Below are 18,901 nucleotides of genomic sequence, written 5' to 3'. Positions count from 1 at the left end.
CAAAGATTGTATGCTTATAGAGTAAATTCCCTGGTGAATATACTTGACAAACCAAGTAGTCCAGATTAAAAGAAAATGTGTTGGGAAAAGATAATGCGTTGGAGGAGCCCCTGGGTGGCTCAGCTGGTGAAGCGTCCGACTCTTGGTTTCAGCTCAGGTCATGATCTCATGGTTTCACGTGTTTGAGCCCCACACCGGGCTCTGCGCTGGCAGTACGGAGCCTGCTTGGGATTCTCTCTCCCTCCCTCTTTCTCTGCTCCTGTCTTTCTCAAATTAAGTAAATGCACTTGTGTGCTCTGTCTTTCTCAAATTAAATAAATGCACTTAAAAAAATCTAATAAAAAAAAAAAGTAAATGTGTTGGAGCCTGAAATAGTGGTTCAAAACAATAATAAGAAAATAAATAAATAAAACCTTCCTTTACTGTCTATATTACCCACCCGCACCACTTTGTTGTATATATGGATACATAAAATCAAGATGGCCTTAGGGAATGGACTGAGTGGAATTTAAATAAGCAATTTCACAAGTACATTCTGCAAATGAAGGAAACTCGGGATATTAGAGTACTGAGAATTTCCGTGCAAAAGAAACAAACAGGAACCCTTCTTTTTCAACCACATTGTTCTTGACTCCTCTATTTTTCATCCATGTCATTTTCTCAAATTATTTACATGGAAGCTTCACACCGTTCTGAAAACTACCCTGTCGAATTCACTGAGCAGGGGCTGATTGTTGTAAATGGGAATTCGGACTCAAGGTCTTTGGAAGCTCTGTGGAAACCAGGGTAAAATCCCCAGGGTTTGTCCTGAACACCATGGAATATTCAGATTAGGAAACTAGAATGAATGAGTTCTCGGTGAAAATGAGCTGTGAAAGGCTATTTTGCAGCCACCTGAAAAGTCAGTGTTTGCTTTCTAATGGGAAACGGGGTGTTATCTCTCCTTAACCACCAGGGTATTCTTTGGCAATCGTTCCTAAGAAAACTACTTTATACCATCTTCTTTCTCATTTCTGAGCTACCAGCAGCCTCATCGGCTAATACTGTACACAGTGAGGAGCATGATACAATGTCCCGTGGTAATGGAGAAGAATTTTACCTTTGTAAATATTTCTCGTGAAAACACAATGTGCTAAAATAATGCTAGAAAGTGGTTTTAACCGATTATTTGTAACACAAATAATTTGTAACACAGGATGAAGCTAGTTGTGATTTTATATCAGGGTGATCAATCCCATTAGTGAATATTTAATTTTGCAACTGTGTTTTGTCCTCCGTTTCTATAAAATACATACACCCATGTACAGTTTTATCAATATTAAATTATATTAAATGAACAGTAGTTTTATTAGCTTAGCTGTCACAGAATGGTGGCTCACATTTTCAAATGTATAATTTATATGTGGGTCATTTCCTGTGATGATTTTTTTTAATTAAATTTTTTTTCTTTAAATTTTATTAGAGAGAGAGAGAGAGACAGAGAGACATGAGTAGGGTAGACGGGCAGAGGGAGAGAGAGAGAGAGAGAATCTTAGGCATGCTCCCTGCTAAGACCTATGTTGAGGGGGCTCAATCCCACGACCTTGGGATCATGACCTGAGCTGAAATCAAGAGTCAGACTCAACTGACTGAGCAACCCAGGTGCCCCTCTGTGACACTGTTTTTTTTTTTTTTTTAACGTTTATTTATTTTTGAGACAGAGAGAGACAGAACATGAACGGGGGGAGGGTCAGAGAGAGAGGGAGACACAGAATCCGAAACAGGCTCCAGGCTCTGAGCCATCAGCACAGAGCCCGACGCAGGGCTCGAACTCACGGACTGCGAGATCGTGACCTGAGCCGAAGTCGGACGCTACTGAGCCACCCAGGCGCCCCCCCTCTGTGACACTCTTAACAGTGAGAGACAGTGGAGGGCAGTGTCTAAAAGGACCCACATGTGTGCCTGGTGCGAACGGTCTTCTCAGACTGTGAGGCCCAGGTATTTGCAAAAATAGTATGGGCAGTGTGAGCTGACTTCCTTGAGGTCAAAGATCCAAGACTGGTGATTCAGGCAGTTTGTAAGAACCTGGGTTTTTAAGCCATCAGGCCCGTTTCCAACCCAGTGAAGTGTTTCTGATGGAATATGGCAGTAATTCAGAGGACCTGATCTTATCTTCACCGGAATATAAACTTCCATGTGTACTGGGCAGGTGGACATCCTTGTCCCGTGAAATCTGCAGTAAGAAGTAAATCCACAAGCCACGAGAGCACATTCCCTTTGCATCCTGATGAATAAGTCAGTTCAATGGCCAACTGGAGTAAATTTCATATATTAAAAAAAATAAATAAATAAAAAAAAATAAAAAAAAAAATGGAAACCAATTTGACAGTAAATTTCATATATTAAAAAATAAAAAAAAATAAAAAAATAAAAAAAATAAAAAAAAATGGAAACCAATTTGACAGTAAATTTCATATATTAAAAAATAAAAAAAATAAAAAAATAAAAAAAATGGAAACCAATTTGACAGTAAATTTCATATATTAAAAAATAAAAAAAAAAATAAAAAAAAATGGAAACCAATTTGACAGTAAATTTCATATATTAAAAAATAAAAAAAAATAAAAAATAAAAAAATAAAAAAAAAATGGAAACCAATTTGACAGTAAATTTCATATATTAAAAAATAAAAAAAATAAAAAAAATAAAAAAAAAATTAAAAAAATGGAAACCAATTTGACAGTAAATTTCATATATTAAAAAATAAAAAAAATAAAAAAAAATGGAAACCAATTTGACAGTAAATTTCATATATTAAAAAATAAATAAATAAATAAATAAAAAATTAAAAAAAAAAAATGGCCAACTGGAGCGGGTGATGGTTAGAAACTTGGGGGGAAGTAAAGGAGCAGTGGCAACACTAACCTAGACAGTTTTGTCTGATTCTGCCCATTTCCATTAATTGGAATAATACCTTACCACATAAACCCAGCACACTCAGGATGCATTTACTGGCCAGAAAAAATAAAAAGGGCACATTAGATCATTTGTAATCTAAACCTATCCCAGTCCCTATCTAGTCCATCAAGAATTGGGAAACAGGTTCAATTTTATTGAGCCTCCCATTTCTTTTTAAAGTTTATTTTGAGAGAGACAGAGACAGCGTTGAGGGGGGGAAGGGCAGAGGGAGAGAGAATCCCAAGCAGGTTCCGTGCTGTCAGCACACAGCCAGACACGGGGTTCAAACTCACGAAACCGTGAGATCATGACCTGAGTCTAAACCTAGAGTCAGACACTTAACCGACTGAGCCACCCAGGCACCCCGAGTCTCCCGTTTTTTGAGTTAGAAATCCACATTTTATTATATTGAGAGCAGAAATAGTATATGACACGTAAGTGGAAATAGGCAAGAAAGAGCGCTCAACTTTCTAAAGGCAGTTAGCTGGCTGTGATGTTCACCTAGTGTCTCAACATCACACAAGAATGTTTTACTCATTTACAGTCTTAAAGCATCCCAAATTCCAAAAACATATCTGATTGATCATGTTGTCTGGGGATTGAGATCTCTTCTCTGTGCTACTAGAATAATCCAGAGATCTTTGCAGCTCAAGCATTTGTTAAAAATAGCCTAAACCAAAGAACACACTAAAGAAACACAAAGCTCATTTTTCCAAATGAGGTAAGAAATACGTACCTTTGAACCGGGAAGAAATCTGGTTCAAGCAACAAGAGTTATAGGGCACCTGGGTGGCTCAGTCGGTTGAGCATCTGACTTTGGCTCAGGTCGTGATCTCACAGCTTGTAAGTTCAGGCCCCAAATCAGGCTCATGCTGACAGCCCAGTGCCTGGAGCCTGCTTCAGATTCTGTGTCTCCCTCTCTCTCTGCCCCTCCCCCGCTCATGGTCTCTTTCTCTCTCTCTCTCTCCATCAAAAATAAATAAAACATTAAAAAAGAATTAAAAAAAAAAAAAGCAAGCGTTAAGGTCAGAAAAAGAGAAGGTCTGAGTCAGAGTATCAACTCTGAGTTCAGTATCCACCAAATAGAAAAATGCATAGATGGTATAATCCCCAAGTCAAATGCATCTCTGCAAGTCCTAAAGACACATGATGTAGGGCCTCCCAAAGGAAGGAAGTCCTAGGGCCACGCTGCTCGTGGGTCTGCAGCAGGGTACAAGATTCCAAATTTCTTTTTTTTTTTTTAATTTTTAACATTTATACATTTTTTGCGAGACAGAGCATGAGCGGGAGAGGGGCAGAGAGAGAGGGAGACGCACAATCCAAAGCAGGCTGCAGGCTCTGAGCTGTCAGCACGGGGCCCGATGCAGGGGCTCAAACTCAGACTGTGAGATTTCAACTTTCTAAAAAACTCCTAGTTGATTCTTATGTAGGTTCAGTACATCACAGGTTGAAAAGGAAAGAGGAAATGGAGACAGGACACACCGCTAGATAAATTAATTCAGAATATCTGCCACCAAAGGTCAGGCATCATTATTTCTATCCATAACTCTATTGAGGTATAGCAGGCAAATAAAACTTGTGTATATTTAAGGTGAACAAAATGACATTTTTCTCTATGTTATACACTGAGATATTTACCACCATCATGCTAAAAAAAACCACACCCATCACCATGACCACAGAACTATTTGTTTTTCCTTTGAGAGAACAATTGAGAACTATTCTCTTAGCAAACATCAAGTATATGATACAGTGTTGCTAACTGCCTTCCCCAGGCTGCACATTAGATCCCCAGGACGTATCCATCCTGCGGGCGTCTGGATTTATAGCAAGATCATCAAGTGATTCTAATGTGCAGCCAAGATTGAGAAACCCTGGTCTAAATAGTTGCTCTCAATTGTTAATGTGCATGTGTGTCACCAGAAGATGTTGTTTAACCGCTGACTGCAGGTTCGGTGAGTGTCAGTCAGGCTCAGGAGTTTGCATTTCCAATAGGCTCAGGCCACACTGAGGCTGCCAGAGGGACACTTAGAGTCACAAGCCTCTGGGAAGAAACTATCTGGCCACACCTGGCATTTAAGGCCTTGTTGATATAGCACTCAGGGTCCTACTAAGCCTCATGCACAGAAGAGTTTTCTCTATCATTTCAAAGATGAAGAGATAGGAGGGGCACCTGGGTGGCTCTGTCAGCTAAGCCTCCGATCTCCGCTCAGGTGATGATCTCAGGGCTTGTGAGGTCGGGATCTGCACTGACCGTGTGGAGCCTGCCTGGGATTCTGTTTCTCCCTCTCTCTGCCCCTCTCCCGTTCGTGCTCACTTGCTCTCTCCCAAAATCAGTAAATAAACTTAGAAAAAAAAAGATGAACGCACAGGAGAAAAGAGTCTACAGAAATAGGGAAAAATAAACAAATGAATAATATGCACTTACAAAAAGATATCTCATATTTATTATACACAAAAAATACGTATATATTTAGTGTATATTTTACATAACTATATGTAATACTATTCTGAGAAATATATTTTATACAATTATTCTCTGTACATATAAAACATTATATAATATATATTTATAAACATATGTAAGATAAAAATAAAAAGATGAGTAACTACATTAGTCATTTACAACATTTACTCATTTATTTGAACAAATAAATTAATCGTTGGGTTCGGGGTTTTCAAACCATCTTTTAATTCAAAAGATATAAGTAAAGAGTCATATTTTAAGATATGATTCAGAAAGCCTAATATTAGGTGAAGGAGGCCCTTCTAACTGCCACTCCCTGCTGCTAAATTATCCCAGGCCTTGAGTTCTGGAAAGGTCCAAACATTTGTTAACATTTCTCTCCTCAGGAGACTCTTTTGTGAGAGGGAAATTTTAATTTTTTTTTATTTTTTTAATTTTTAAATTTTAAATTTTAAATTTTAAAATTTTAAATTTAAAAAAATTTTTTAAATGTTTAAATTTTTTTTTCTAGCTGTGTGGGAGCATTTTTTTCTTTCCTACTGCAAAACGCACCCAGCAGTAGGTCAAGTTCCAGGAAAATCTAACTGTGGGAACGTGCATCCCACCTGGGGAGCTCAGGCAGGAACTCACATCTGTAAGCACAGGCAGGAACGCACATCCACCTGGTGAGCCCAAGCTTCCAGATAACAGGTCACACCGGTGACCTGGCAAACACCCCTGAACTTGCCGGTGCTTTCCAAGGGCTGTGTGCACACGCCCAGCCTGCAGGGCCTGCACACGTGTGCACAGAACCAGACCAGCAGGTTTCTAACTCTCGCTCTAGGTTCCTTTTCTCCCATGTAAAGGAACCATGTTAACACTGCTGCGAAGAAAATCGCAAGCCCAAACTGGCATCACTTGGGTGGAAGCCCCCAGTAAGTAAATCAAGACTTAATATCTAATTTAACTGCGGTCTGAAACCCCCAGAAATGTAATCTTGAAGCAGTGAACTTGGGATTCTCCAAGTCAGTACTAGGAATTGTGCCAACAAACTCCTCCGGATCCCCTGAGGAGGGCCACCTTGCCTAAAACAATGGGTTCTTTGTTGGTAATTTCCCTTTTTCCGGTTCCCTCTCTACCTTTAAAAACCTTAGCCCTTTGGACCTCCCCTCTACCTCCTAGATGGCACTCTGCTTCCCTACGTGCACCCAGAGCAGCTACATACTGAGGACAGCTGGCAACTATTTCAAGCCAATATTGGCTGTTCGTTTATTTCATAAGAAAATGAGGGACAACCACGCAGAAGTAGGGGGCAAAGAGTCTGACGCAATCTGCATTTTCTTATGTGCACACATGGTGTATTTGTAGCAATATCAACTGGGAGTAATGCCCCTCTCCCCAGCAGCACTGAGCATCAAAATCCCCCAGCAGCACTGAGCATGCAAAAGTCCCTGTTTACATGAAAAAAAGGAAAGGGGCGCCTGAGTGGATCGGTCAGCTGAGCACCCACCTCTTGATTTCTGCTTAGGTCATGATCTCCTGGTTCGTGAGTTCGAGCACTGCGTCGGGCTCTATGCTGACATCGCAGAGCCTGCTCAGGATTCTCTTTCTACTCCTCTCTCTGGCCCTCCTACATGCTCTCTCTCTCTCTCTCAAGATAAACTTAAAAAAAAGGGGGGTGGAAAGGACAATGCACTCATAGTTTTGTGTAAATTGCTGATTCTCTGTGTTGGGAAATAGAAATTCTGAAGAAAACTAAGGATAGGAGGCATGGTAGTAACTTTAAATGGTTATAAGGTACAAGAGAAGATGAGATGGAATAATAATTTTATATAATGAAACATTCCACATTCTACACATAGTTTAAGATGTAAGTGGGATAGATCTACACAGAGCAGTATGCTTAGAAAATGTGGGAATTTATAGGTGGTAGGTTCTGGAACCAGCAGACTGGTGCTCCAATATGTCACTCCTATAGAGCTTCAAAGTTTGGTAATCTAAGCAAATTAAGTTAACCTTTCTTAATAAGCCTCTTATGAGGGGTATTTGAAATAATGTGCAGTGACTTCCGTGTCATAATTGGTTAATAAAATAAACTCCGAACAATAATTATCAATACAATATTTGTAGACCAATGCACCAACCCTTTACTCTGAAAATTAGGGATTGAAAAGCTGCATTTCAGAGTATGCCTCTCTAGGAATTGTATTTCAGGGAGCCGGGTCACCCTAGGTAAGGAAGCAAAGAGATTCTTTGTGAACATGTACAAGGTATAAATGCATGAGAAATGACAGAGTTAACACGAATAAACTTCCTAATGATACATATATAATGGAAGGATCAGGGAATGGTAAGACCATTATTTAAAAGTTTAATGGTCAAAATGAATAAAGTAGGATTATTCACCCAAATTATTAAATATCCAAGAGTCCATGGTGATATAAATGAAATATTTGATACATAGGTAAGAATACTCAAATCTTCCATGCAGAAGAATTGCAAATAATTGATGTTGTGCTCCAGCCTTAAGTAGGCAGAGAATTACTCCCTACGTCCTTGGTGCCTACTTGCTTCTAAAAAGTACAGAATAGGTGGGCACCTGGGTGGCTCAGTTGGTTAAGTGTCCGACTTCGGCTCAGGTCATGATCTCATGGTTCGTGAGTACAAGCTCCGTGTCAGGCTCTGTGCTGACAGCTCAGAGCCTGGATCCTGCTTCAGATTCTGTGTCCTCCTGCCTTTGTCCCTCCTCTCCTCATGCTCTGTCTCTCAAAAATGGATAAACGTTAAAAAATTTTTTTTGTTAAAGTACAGTATGGGTAGAGATAAAAGAAAAAAAAACATAGTATGTTTATAGTGGAGGAACTTGACAAACACAAATAGACAGGTGATGGGGGTGAACATCAACTGTGATAAATCCCATATACATCCTGGATATGTGATAAAAACAACAGTCTGTACCTAGGGTCTGTCTCCCTAAAATGTATAACCCCAGTCTAATCATGAGAAAAACCTATATCAAATTCAAATTGACACGCATTCAACAAAACACTGCCCAGCACTCCTCAAAGCTGTCAAGACAATCAACAACAAGGAAAGCCCGAAAACCTGTCACAGCCAACACAATCCTAAGAAGACATAACAACTAAATATAGTGCAGAATTTGGACGGGATCCTGGAACAGAAAAAAGACATTAAGGAAAAACTACGGAAATCTGAATAACGTATGGAAATGTATCGATATTGGTTCATTAATTGTGAGAAATGTGCCATATTCTTGTAAGATGTTAATAATAGGGTAAATGGGATGTAGTGCATATGGGAACTCTCTGTGCTATCTTTGTAATTTTTTTCTGTAAACTTAAAAGTATTCTAAAATCTAAAAGCTCACTTTATTTTTTTCCAGCAGTGGAATGTTTTAGTTTTTTCATTTTTATTTATTTTTTAAAGAATTATTTTTTTAAATATAATTTATTGTCAAGTTAGGTAACATACAGCATATACAGTGTGCTCTTGGCTTTGGGAGTAGATTCTTGCGGTTCATTGCTTATATACAACACCCAGTGCTGATCCCAACAGGTGCCCTCCTCAATGCCCATCACCCATTTTCCCCTCCTCTCCACTTCCCCCATCAACCCTCAGTTTGTTCTCTGTATTTAAGAGTCTCTTACGATTTGCCTCCCTCTCTGTTTGAAACTGTTTTTTCCCCTTCCCTTCCCCCATGGTCTTCTGTTAAGTTTCTCAAGTTCCATATAGGAGTGAAAACATATGGTAACTGTCTTTCTCTGACTGACTTATTTCACTTAGCATAATACCCTCCAGTTCCATCCACGTTGTTGCAAATGGCAAGATCTCATTCTAAAAGCTCACTTTTAAAAAAGCAAGGTTCCTGGGAACTAGATATACCTGTGTATCTGGCAAAATTATTGGTTACAGGGGGGAAGGTAAGTGTACAATGGAGGGATCAGGCTCCCACTGACTTCCTCCAGTGTTACTCTTACAATCTTGGTGGTGGAGAAGGAAGCATCATGGGCCACCAGATGGAATTGAACGCCACCACTTAGGAAGATGTCATGACTACGCTAAAACTAAAGCCTGTAGTATTGCCCACAATTAGGAAATGTGGGAGGCAGGGCAAGTTACCATACAAGAAGACAATCAGACGAATCCAAAGCACTCTGCTAACAATTTTTTTTTCATACATGCCAAGTCAGTATCATGACAAAACGGTGAGATTGGGATAACAGATGTAGACTTCCAGAAACAACCTTGAATACATTCTGGTTTGAACAAACCTTCCAGAAACCCTCTACATGGAGGCAACTGGGACAATTTAAATATGGCTTGGTGATATTCAGAAAACTATTTTACTGTTAGGTATGTAAAAAGTACTGTGATATGATGGAAGACACTCATTTCTTTTTAAAGATAGCTTTGTGTGGTTTTTGTTTTGTTTTCATTTGATTTTTGTTTTTAAAGATTTTATTTTTAAGCAATCTCTACACCCAGTGTGGGGTGTGTACTCACAAACCTGAGAACAAAAGTCACCCATTCCACTGACTGAGCCAGACAGGCACCCCTAAAAGATAGTTTTGCAATAAAATATAATGATATCTGTAATTTATGTCAAAAAACAAATTTAAAAGTCAAACATAATATGTCGAAAGGACTAAATTGGTGAAATCAAGAGGATGTACATATGGGTGTATGAGTCAGCTTTTGCTATGCACCAACATTCCCAATGCTGAGTGACTTAAGGAAATAATTGTTTATTCTCTCTCATATGTATGTGAGTCATCTGGTGGTCAGTAGGTCTAGGCTGGATACTTCTATTACACACAGTCTTTGGAGGGGCCAGTAATCTCAGCCACTTTCTTCTCATGATTGTGTCAAAAGCTGAAGTGGACATACCTCATCACACAAAGAGACTGTAAGCCTCTCTTGCACCCCATTGGCCAAGACAAGTTACATGACCGAGTGCACAAGCAATGGAAAGGGGAAATCTATTTTGCCTCTAGTGGAAAACCTACCAAGTCATAGGGCAAAGAGTATGGATATCGGGGGGAGTGGTTTTACAGGCAACACTGCATGCAGGGTTTTTATTCAATAGTGGAGCTTCATTAGATAATACTCTAATTTATTCTATATGCTTAGAAGTTTTCAGGAATCCAACCCCCTATTTTCCTAATAAGAAGATCTCAATCATGTTTTCTTGTATTTGCTACTGTCTCAGATTCTTTTCTAATTGTACTTAACATGCAGCACACACTGAGTACAAGTTTGTGGAACAAATATACCGATCAAACTGATCACTCTTCTGCACGAGAGAGAAGTACATTCTGTCCTTTGTTTCCTTCACTCCATTTTCCAAAAAGACTGGTGAATAAATGTTCATTTATGAAGGCGAAATATGTACCTCCCAGACTGCCATTTATAAACTTCCTCTCAAACCCCAAACCCGTGTTGTGATTTATCATTTAGATTAACCTATTCTACTATTGCCAAGAGCTCGGGGTGGAAAAGTGAATGAAAAGTTCTTTTCTCCAGATTTTTTGGTCCAAATTACTATAACAGTGGGTGCGATCAGCATCAATGTACATTTCATGACACTACGCATTTCAATCCCCACAAAAAGATGCAAATCCAAATGGGTGTTTCATTTCTGAGTTGCCTTGGACTTAAACAAGTTCAGTCTTCAAAAGGGGCAGTGGGTAAGTTGGCTAAGGATGGATAGTGTCCGAAGACATCCATCACCCCTTAGCTATCACACGACACTGAGTTTTGAAGAAATCACAACATTTTTAATAAACTGAGGGCAGTGGGAATCAGACTCAATCAGAGTGGCTATTTATTTAGTATTGCATTTCCTTTGTTCCTGTTTTCTTTAGTTTTCCACAGAGCTTTTATTTCTTCCGATCTTCTCTCTTATTTTTTGTATTTGTGGTTGTTCTTCTTTGTTTTGTTTGTGGGGAGCTCCAAATGCTTGTATCACTCCTGCTATACACTGACATCACTCCTTTATACTTACACAGGAGTTGCAAAAAGAATGGGGCTAGAGTATGAAATCAGTCATTGCTATTAATACATGTGAGACAGAACTGAAGGCGTTTGCAAACAAAACTTTAAAATAACCTAATTATGATGGAAACCTCTCTAATTATATCTGGTTGATGCTTAGAACTCTGTTCATTTTATATATATTACACCGAGTATTATAAAAAAATGTATTGTAGTAATCTCCCCAATCATTTGCTTAAGTTACGAACCAAAATGTTAATTGGAGTTGTGTTTTGTTGTTGTTGTTGTTTTACTTTCTTATTATGGACTTGGCAATCTGTGGCATTTCCTTTGAGTTGTATGCTTCCAGCATTCTGAGCAATTAAGACAAAAAAAAAGTATTCTAAGAACAGGCTCAAAGAAATGGAATGTTTTCAGAAATAGAAAATTGTTTTGTCTCACTGAAGAAAGATAGCTTATTTAGTCTCTGTAAGCTAGACTATGCTCACAGGAGTAAAACAGCCCTAGAGAAGAACTTGTGGTGGGTCAAAACATGGAGAATTTAGAAATGACAAGGGATCAATAAACTTCAGCACTGTGGAGAAAGGAGAGACATTGAGACGTGAATAAAAACATGGAATGTTCCTTTGACAAAATAGTTTGCAAAACTTGTTGAGCGTGGACAGCCACGTGCAAAAACCGTGTGGGTTAAGAGAAAGGGAATGAAGATGCCATCGTTGAGAGTGAGAACCTTACAATGTTGCTATCCATTGCTTTTCCAGAATGTTCCACATCTATGACCTTTGTGTAGCTGGACAGTGCCTGGAAGGGTAGGGGAAAAGGGCTCGCTCTGTCTAAATCATCAACATAGCCAAGGGAAGCTAATGTCCTTCACAGAGTTTAAGAGCAAATGATTGGGAGCCTGGGCCCAGACTCCATTTCATTATGGTGGAACAGAATGGCCTGGGGCTTTGCCAACTTCCAGGAATTGGTTTCCACAAAAGTATCAGCTTCCTTGCAAGGCTAACCATTTGATCTTTTAGCAAGTTCCAGCTTGAGGCCCAAGTCCTTCATCTGGAACACAGATATTATAACACATGGAATTTTACAGGAATTAAAGGAAACAATGAGGATTCCTGGTCATGCCCACCTTTGAGACAGTCCTATACTACATAGGATAGAAAGTGTTTGCACAAGCATCGGTAAAATATGGCGTATGTGTCATATCCATTACATCGCCCGTGTGTTTTCACAAAATGTGGGAATATTTACAAATAAGATTTTATTAGGACACAGCCATATACTACACCCACTGCTTTACGGAGGGTTTATAGCGCTTTTGTGCCGTAACAGCAGAATCGAGTACTTGCGTCAACAGAAGCTGTAAGACGCACAGAGGCATCATAAGATATTTCAAATTTTTGAGGGAAAGGCAGAATCAGTTGACTCTATCAGACAGTGGCAAACAACTTGCTGGAGGTTGTTCCAAGTTGTAACGTTAAATCATGCTCTCTTCCTACCGATCTGATTCTGGGCATATGTGAAAAATCAAAGTAGAACAGGAAATGAGGGTGGGGGCGTGTAAGCAGATTCAATGTTTGTGAAGTTTTGCAGTGACTCACAGGCATACGCCTTAGTAAATGGATGTGGTCATTCAAGGATAACATAAAAATAAGGTTTTTTAAATTTCATATATATAATTTTTTTAGTGTTGGGTAAAATGTTACTATATGTATTCTTTATGTATGTATGTATGTAAGTAATCTCCATACCCAACATGGGGCTTGAATTCATAATCCCAAGATCAAGAGTTGTATGCTCTACTGACTGAGCCAGCCAGGTGCCCTATGCAGCCTACTTAACACAAACTGTTCAATCTTTCTTTTGTCCAAGAGGTGTCATGAAGCAGCTGCTAAGACACTGTGGGCCCACGCCCTCAAGATCACTGGGAACCTGGGTCAGACTGGGTGCTTACAAGGTGCATGTGACCTTGACTGAGGTGTGGTGATCTTGACTGACTCTGCATTCAACTTCAGACTTCCTTGCTTTTCTAGTGCCCAAGAAGACTGTTGCCTTGATGTGTAAGTACAGATTTTAAAAAGTCACCTTTCTGGGGATACCTGGGTGGCTCAGTCAGTTAAAGGTCCCACTTTGGCTCAGGTCATGACCTAATGGTTCATGGGTTCAAGCCCCACGTCAGGCTCTGTGCTGACAGCTCAGAGCCTGGAGCCTGCTTCGGATTCTGTGTCTCTCTCTTTCTCTCTCTCTGCCCCTCCCTGACTCGTATTCTGTCTCTGTCTCAAAAATAAATTTAAAAATTACAAAAAAGAAAAAAAAAAGATTGAGCCCTACTTCAGGCTCTCTGCTTTCAGCACAGAGCTGGCCTGGGATCCTCTGTCCCGCCTCCCTCTTTGCTCCTCCCCAGCTTGCACTCTCTCTCAAAGATAAACATTTAAAATAAATAAAAAATAAAAATCACCATTCTGTTAGAGCTGCCTTGACCTTCAGAAACGACGCTAGTGAGTACAATTCCTGCCACCAGGGTTGGAAGCTGCCTCTCTGCATTGCCTTCTGACTTTTCCTATTGGCTGCTGGCGGCCCTCACTTTGATTTATCCATTAGGTGAAGCTGGAGATTTGGATCATGTTTCTTCTTTGAAGGCCACAGCTGCTAGTTTGAAACTTGGGGCTGTTGGTCACAAAATCATCTTCAGTGGACAAAATGAAGGGTTCACCTACCATGTAAGTCCATGACGGACAACGTGCAATTATCTTCCTTTGTTCCAAGCTGATGGATTGTTCACTGTTCTCCTCTGTTGACTATCATCTTAACCTCTTCAGTTCTCATTTTCAACACTGTTATTATGAGGCTGGTCTAAAGACCCCTTATAGACGAAACCTGACAAACACCCATATACTAATTACTTTTACTTTCTGCTGGCAAGATAATAAAGGCTATTTCCATTTGGAATGCATTTTGTGGTTCGGTGACTCTGGACTATTTACAGGTTTTGACTTTCATATTTGAGAGATGAGAATAATACTAATAATTTAACTGACAAAAAAAAAAAATCCCGAACCAATACAGATTTCTCTATTTTTACATTCCTATGCGGAGGATGCTTTATCTCGAGTTTAGAGGATATGAAAAATAGTAACTTACCCAAGGCTATGCCTGTTTTGGAAAATAAATTCACATACAGATTAGGCGGGAAGGCAACGTTTCCTTCATCTAAGGTAACATCAGAGCGTTTGTTAAACGCAGAACCATTAGCAGGTTTGCGTTTTAAGCAGACTGCTTTTCAAGGCTCTGGGTTGAGATCTACGTGCACGTCGAGTTCCTGCTGTTCAGACTTTAACTTTGACGCCAAGGCAGCTGTGCAGACAAAATTCCGGAAGTTTGCTGAGAACTATCTTCTGGATGAAACGAGCATTTCCCTGAAGTCCAGATGTTGCTCTAGCTCTGATCTTGGGATCCAAGTCTGGTCCTGAGCCCAGATGACCCCCATGGTGTCCTTGTTCTCACAGATGGTGCCTTTATATCCCCCTGGGCTTATGTCTATGGTTGGTAACCTTTCCAGGGTCCAAACTCTTTTCTCCTAGGAATGACCTTCTTCCAGGAGACACCTGATCACATTCCCTTAAGAGAATGGATCACGACTTTGTTCTTGAGACCCTCATCAGTTCTGCTGTCATTTACCAAGTGCCCTCAGTGCCATCACCCACCTGTTGGGTCACCTTTCATATTCTCGGTTGGACAACCTTGAACCTCCCTATTCAGCTTCATCCATTTCGCATTGCTCTGTGACCCTGGTCTGGCTATCAAACAAACATCTAAGGAAACCCAATATGGTCTAGTATTTTCTGGAAGCTCTCCAACCTTCTGTAGTTAAAAACCATCCAACTTTTAATGTGGGGTGTGTCCCAGCCTCCCAGCCAATATCTGGACACCATCCAGGCAACTGGCCAGTTCTTAACTCTGATGATTGTGCCATCAAGTTCAGTGGGATCTACATTCTTACCACAGCCTTTTAATCCATTGGACCCTGGGTCACAGGGAAAAACTTTCATGATCAATGTGTAAGGGGACACTCAACAAAGGGATGATTTCAACGTCTACCTCATGGTTGGCAAAATTTCCTCATCTACTAAGTCCACTGAAGGGTGACATTTCTGGGCTGTTTCATGCTGTGAACCTAATCAATAATCCATATACTTTTGTGAAATTTAATCAAGGCGCTCCCTATGCTTATCCTTTCTCACCTGCTAGAGCACTTAATTTACATATTCCTTCAGGTCAAGAGGGAAAACTGGGGTCATTGTCACCCCGCTCCCCAAGAAGCTGATAATTAAAATAGTGAGCATGTTTTAGTTTTCTCATACGGTTTGCATTTAGACAGACACAGCTTGAGGCTTCTTCCTAAGACTACAAGTAATAGGTTTTAGTGAAAAAGATAAGCTTTCCCCATTCACTTGTTATTTTGGATTTGCGTTCTAACAAAATAGAAATGTACACAGTTGATTAAGTTAAACTGATAAGTGTGTTGCGGTAATTGCCTCAAAATGAATGTAGATAAGTAAAAAAAAGGAATAATATCCCACACTAAATGGGATGTTAAGCATGGGCTCTTTGGTCTTCAATAAATCAGATATTTATCTGTGCCGGCAACAAATTAAAAAAAAAATGACATTTACTCTTCTCTGTCCATGGATGGAGATAGGGTTGCACATATTCCTTATTATCTACCTATAAGACAGCATGTAAATATATGACTGCTTATGGTTTTCCACGAGTCACATGTATAATTACAATTAGATACTGTAAAGAACATATGGTTATCCATTAGGTCATTTGTCTGGAGAAAGGGTTCTCAGAAGTGGAGGGGCGATCTCCCCCATAGATGACATTTGGCAGTATCTAGAGATCAGCTGGTCTCACAGCTGAAGGGAAAGAGGCAACTGGGCTAACGTGAAGACCTCAGGGATGTTGCCAAACATCCCACAATGCACTGGGAAGCCCTCTCTACTCCCAAAAAACATAATTACCTGGGCTCAAATATCTGAAGTGCAATGTTGCAGAAATTGTGGTTTAAATACACTTAGATATTTTCTGGTGTTATATTCATTGTGAACCAGGTGTGGCACTTAGCATCTCCACTTCAATTGCCTCACTTAATTCTCACAATTGTCCTAGGAAGTTGTACCCATTATTGAGATGAGAAAATGGAGAAAGACAAGCCAAGGAACTTAGTGACTTTAACTAGAAAGAGGGACAGTCATGATTCAAAGCAAGATTGATCTGGTTTCTACATCACACAGAAACTCCACATAGGATTTTCCTTCCTTTTGCAGACGAGACCAAGCTTAAAAGATCAGGAAAACAACATTGGAGTAGGTGCCAAGCTCCTCATACCTGAAAATTTAACTGAGAAGGTTATCTGTTGACCTGGATCATGCCTAATACCAGAGTCAACATGTGAGACCATTCTTACTCCAAATCTAGGTCTCTTTATACAAAATATTATTTTATATGGCCAAAATACCATTGATAATATAAGTTACTGTCGCTGGCAGAATGATAGCCCTCAAAAATCCCAGTCGCGGAACTGGTGAATATGTTACATTATGTGGCAGAGGGAAATTAAAATTGCACATGGAATTAAGGGTAGTAACCAAATGGCCTGGAGACAGTGAGATTACCCTGACTTATCTGAGTGGGCCAAATGGAATCCCTTAGCACAAAAACCCTTTCCTTGTACTGGGACACCCTTATCATGCTTGCTATTATGGTATCAGAATCCACCTTTCTGTGCAGAAAACAAAAGCCCATGTGTTTATTTTCTCCGCCTCTCAGAGAGACAGCATTTGATTGACTATGTGACCAGACACCTACCATGAGAATGTTGAGTTTGTCAACGGTGATCCAGTATTAGGAATGGCAGAACATTCCTGCTAGCCATGAAAGTGGGGGTCACAACATTCAGTTTCCAGGGGCCAATGGACCATGCGTCCATACTTCTTGGATGCAGGTAGAGCTACATCATCCATGCCCTGTGTTGAAGACAGTGCTGTCCACATCAGCGTTTATCGGTGCTCCTGTCTACACGACCTATCTCCCAAGGATTCCCGTTATTCCTACCTGCATTCTAAGCATATTTCTCCAGTATTCCTGGCAATGATGTAAGCCTTTCAGTGTGTTTTCAATACACTGCTTTGCCATGCCATCAGCCTGCATTAGTTCCTGCTCCTTCAGCTACCGATGCCAAGCCAACAGAGATGGACACCAGCACGTCACCTAGGACACTGACTTGGTCAGAGGGACCATGACATGGGTAGAATCTGGACAGACATGTGTGGACTATAAGAAAGAAAAAGCAGAGACATCCACAGAGAAAAGTGAAGCAGAAGTGAAAAGAGAAGGGTTGGTAAAACTTCACGGGTCCCTTAAAACAAGTCAAGGGAATGAAAAGTACCCACTCTGCTCTTTCTGAGAGCTTACAGGTTTGAGGATTCCTCCTCGCATGAGCTGTATTGAGATTCCTGTTTTCAAATACCTATGTATCAGAAATGCACATATATCATACACCACAGACAGCTTTATGGATGCCATATGTCTATTACATATACTTATATATCATAGGTACATGCATATATAATATATACATACATAATAGGTGTATATATAAAGATACAGGGCATACATGTATCTTATACATATGAATATATGCTACACATGTGGTGTACATACATGATCTACATATATATTTACACCTATGCCATATAATATATATCATAGAGTAAAACTTTGGCCAAAGAGTATCCTCAAGTGCCCACAATTGTGCCTTAATAAACACTCCCACTATGTTCTGAAGCTGAACTAGTTCCTATGGGAGATGCCAACAACTGCCGTCTGGGCTTCCTTTTCTCAAAGCTCCATGACATACACATGGGAGAAACCTGGTCACAGAAACAAAATGAAGAAGGTACATTCATGAAGTCTATTTGAGAAGCAATTTGATGCATAACAGGGTAACAGTCCAAGGTGCAAAACAAGACATGTGAATCACCTCCAATAGAAAAACAAAAGTTGGGGAGATAGGGCAGGAAGAGGTTTGAACTTTCATTGAATTCTCAAGAAGAGACAGACTTGGATGCCATTTAGAACAGTGGGGGAGGAGCCAAGATTGCCCCAAGGAACACGTGGCATGCACTACACATGTTCAGAGGAAAACAAGTGGAAATAAGAAATATTCACCCTGTGGGGCGCCTGGGTGGCTCAGTCGGTTAAGCGGCTGACTTAGGCTCAGGTCATGATCTCACGGTCCGTGAGTTCAAGCCCCGCGTCGGGCTCTGTGCTGACAGCTCAGAGCCTGGAGCCTGTTTCAGATTCTGTGTCTCCCTCTCTCTGACCCTCCCCCATTCATGCTCTGTCTCTCTCTGTCTCAAAAATAAATAAACGTTAAAAAAAACTTTAAAAAAAATAATAAAAGAAATATTCACCCTGTAACTGGAAATCAATGGGATA

The 18,901-nt window shown here is 40.1% G+C and overlaps 1 pseudogene; it reads left to right on the top strand.

Moving 5' to 3' along the window:
- The first annotated feature begins 17,380 nt into the window (after window positions 1-17,380).
- The window catches only part of LOC102963308, a 41,601-nt pseudogene continuing 40,080 nt past the window's right edge, over window positions 17,381-18,901 (top strand).

Source organism: Panthera tigris, chromosome X (assembly GCF_018350195.1).
Source record: "Panthera tigris isolate Pti1 chromosome X, P.tigris_Pti1_mat1.1, whole genome shotgun sequence".
NCBI classification, from domain to species: domain Eukaryota; kingdom Metazoa; phylum Chordata; class Mammalia; order Carnivora; family Felidae; genus Panthera; species Panthera tigris.
Note: the sequence above shows the minus strand (reverse complement) of the source record. Positions and strands in the feature narration are given on the sequence as shown.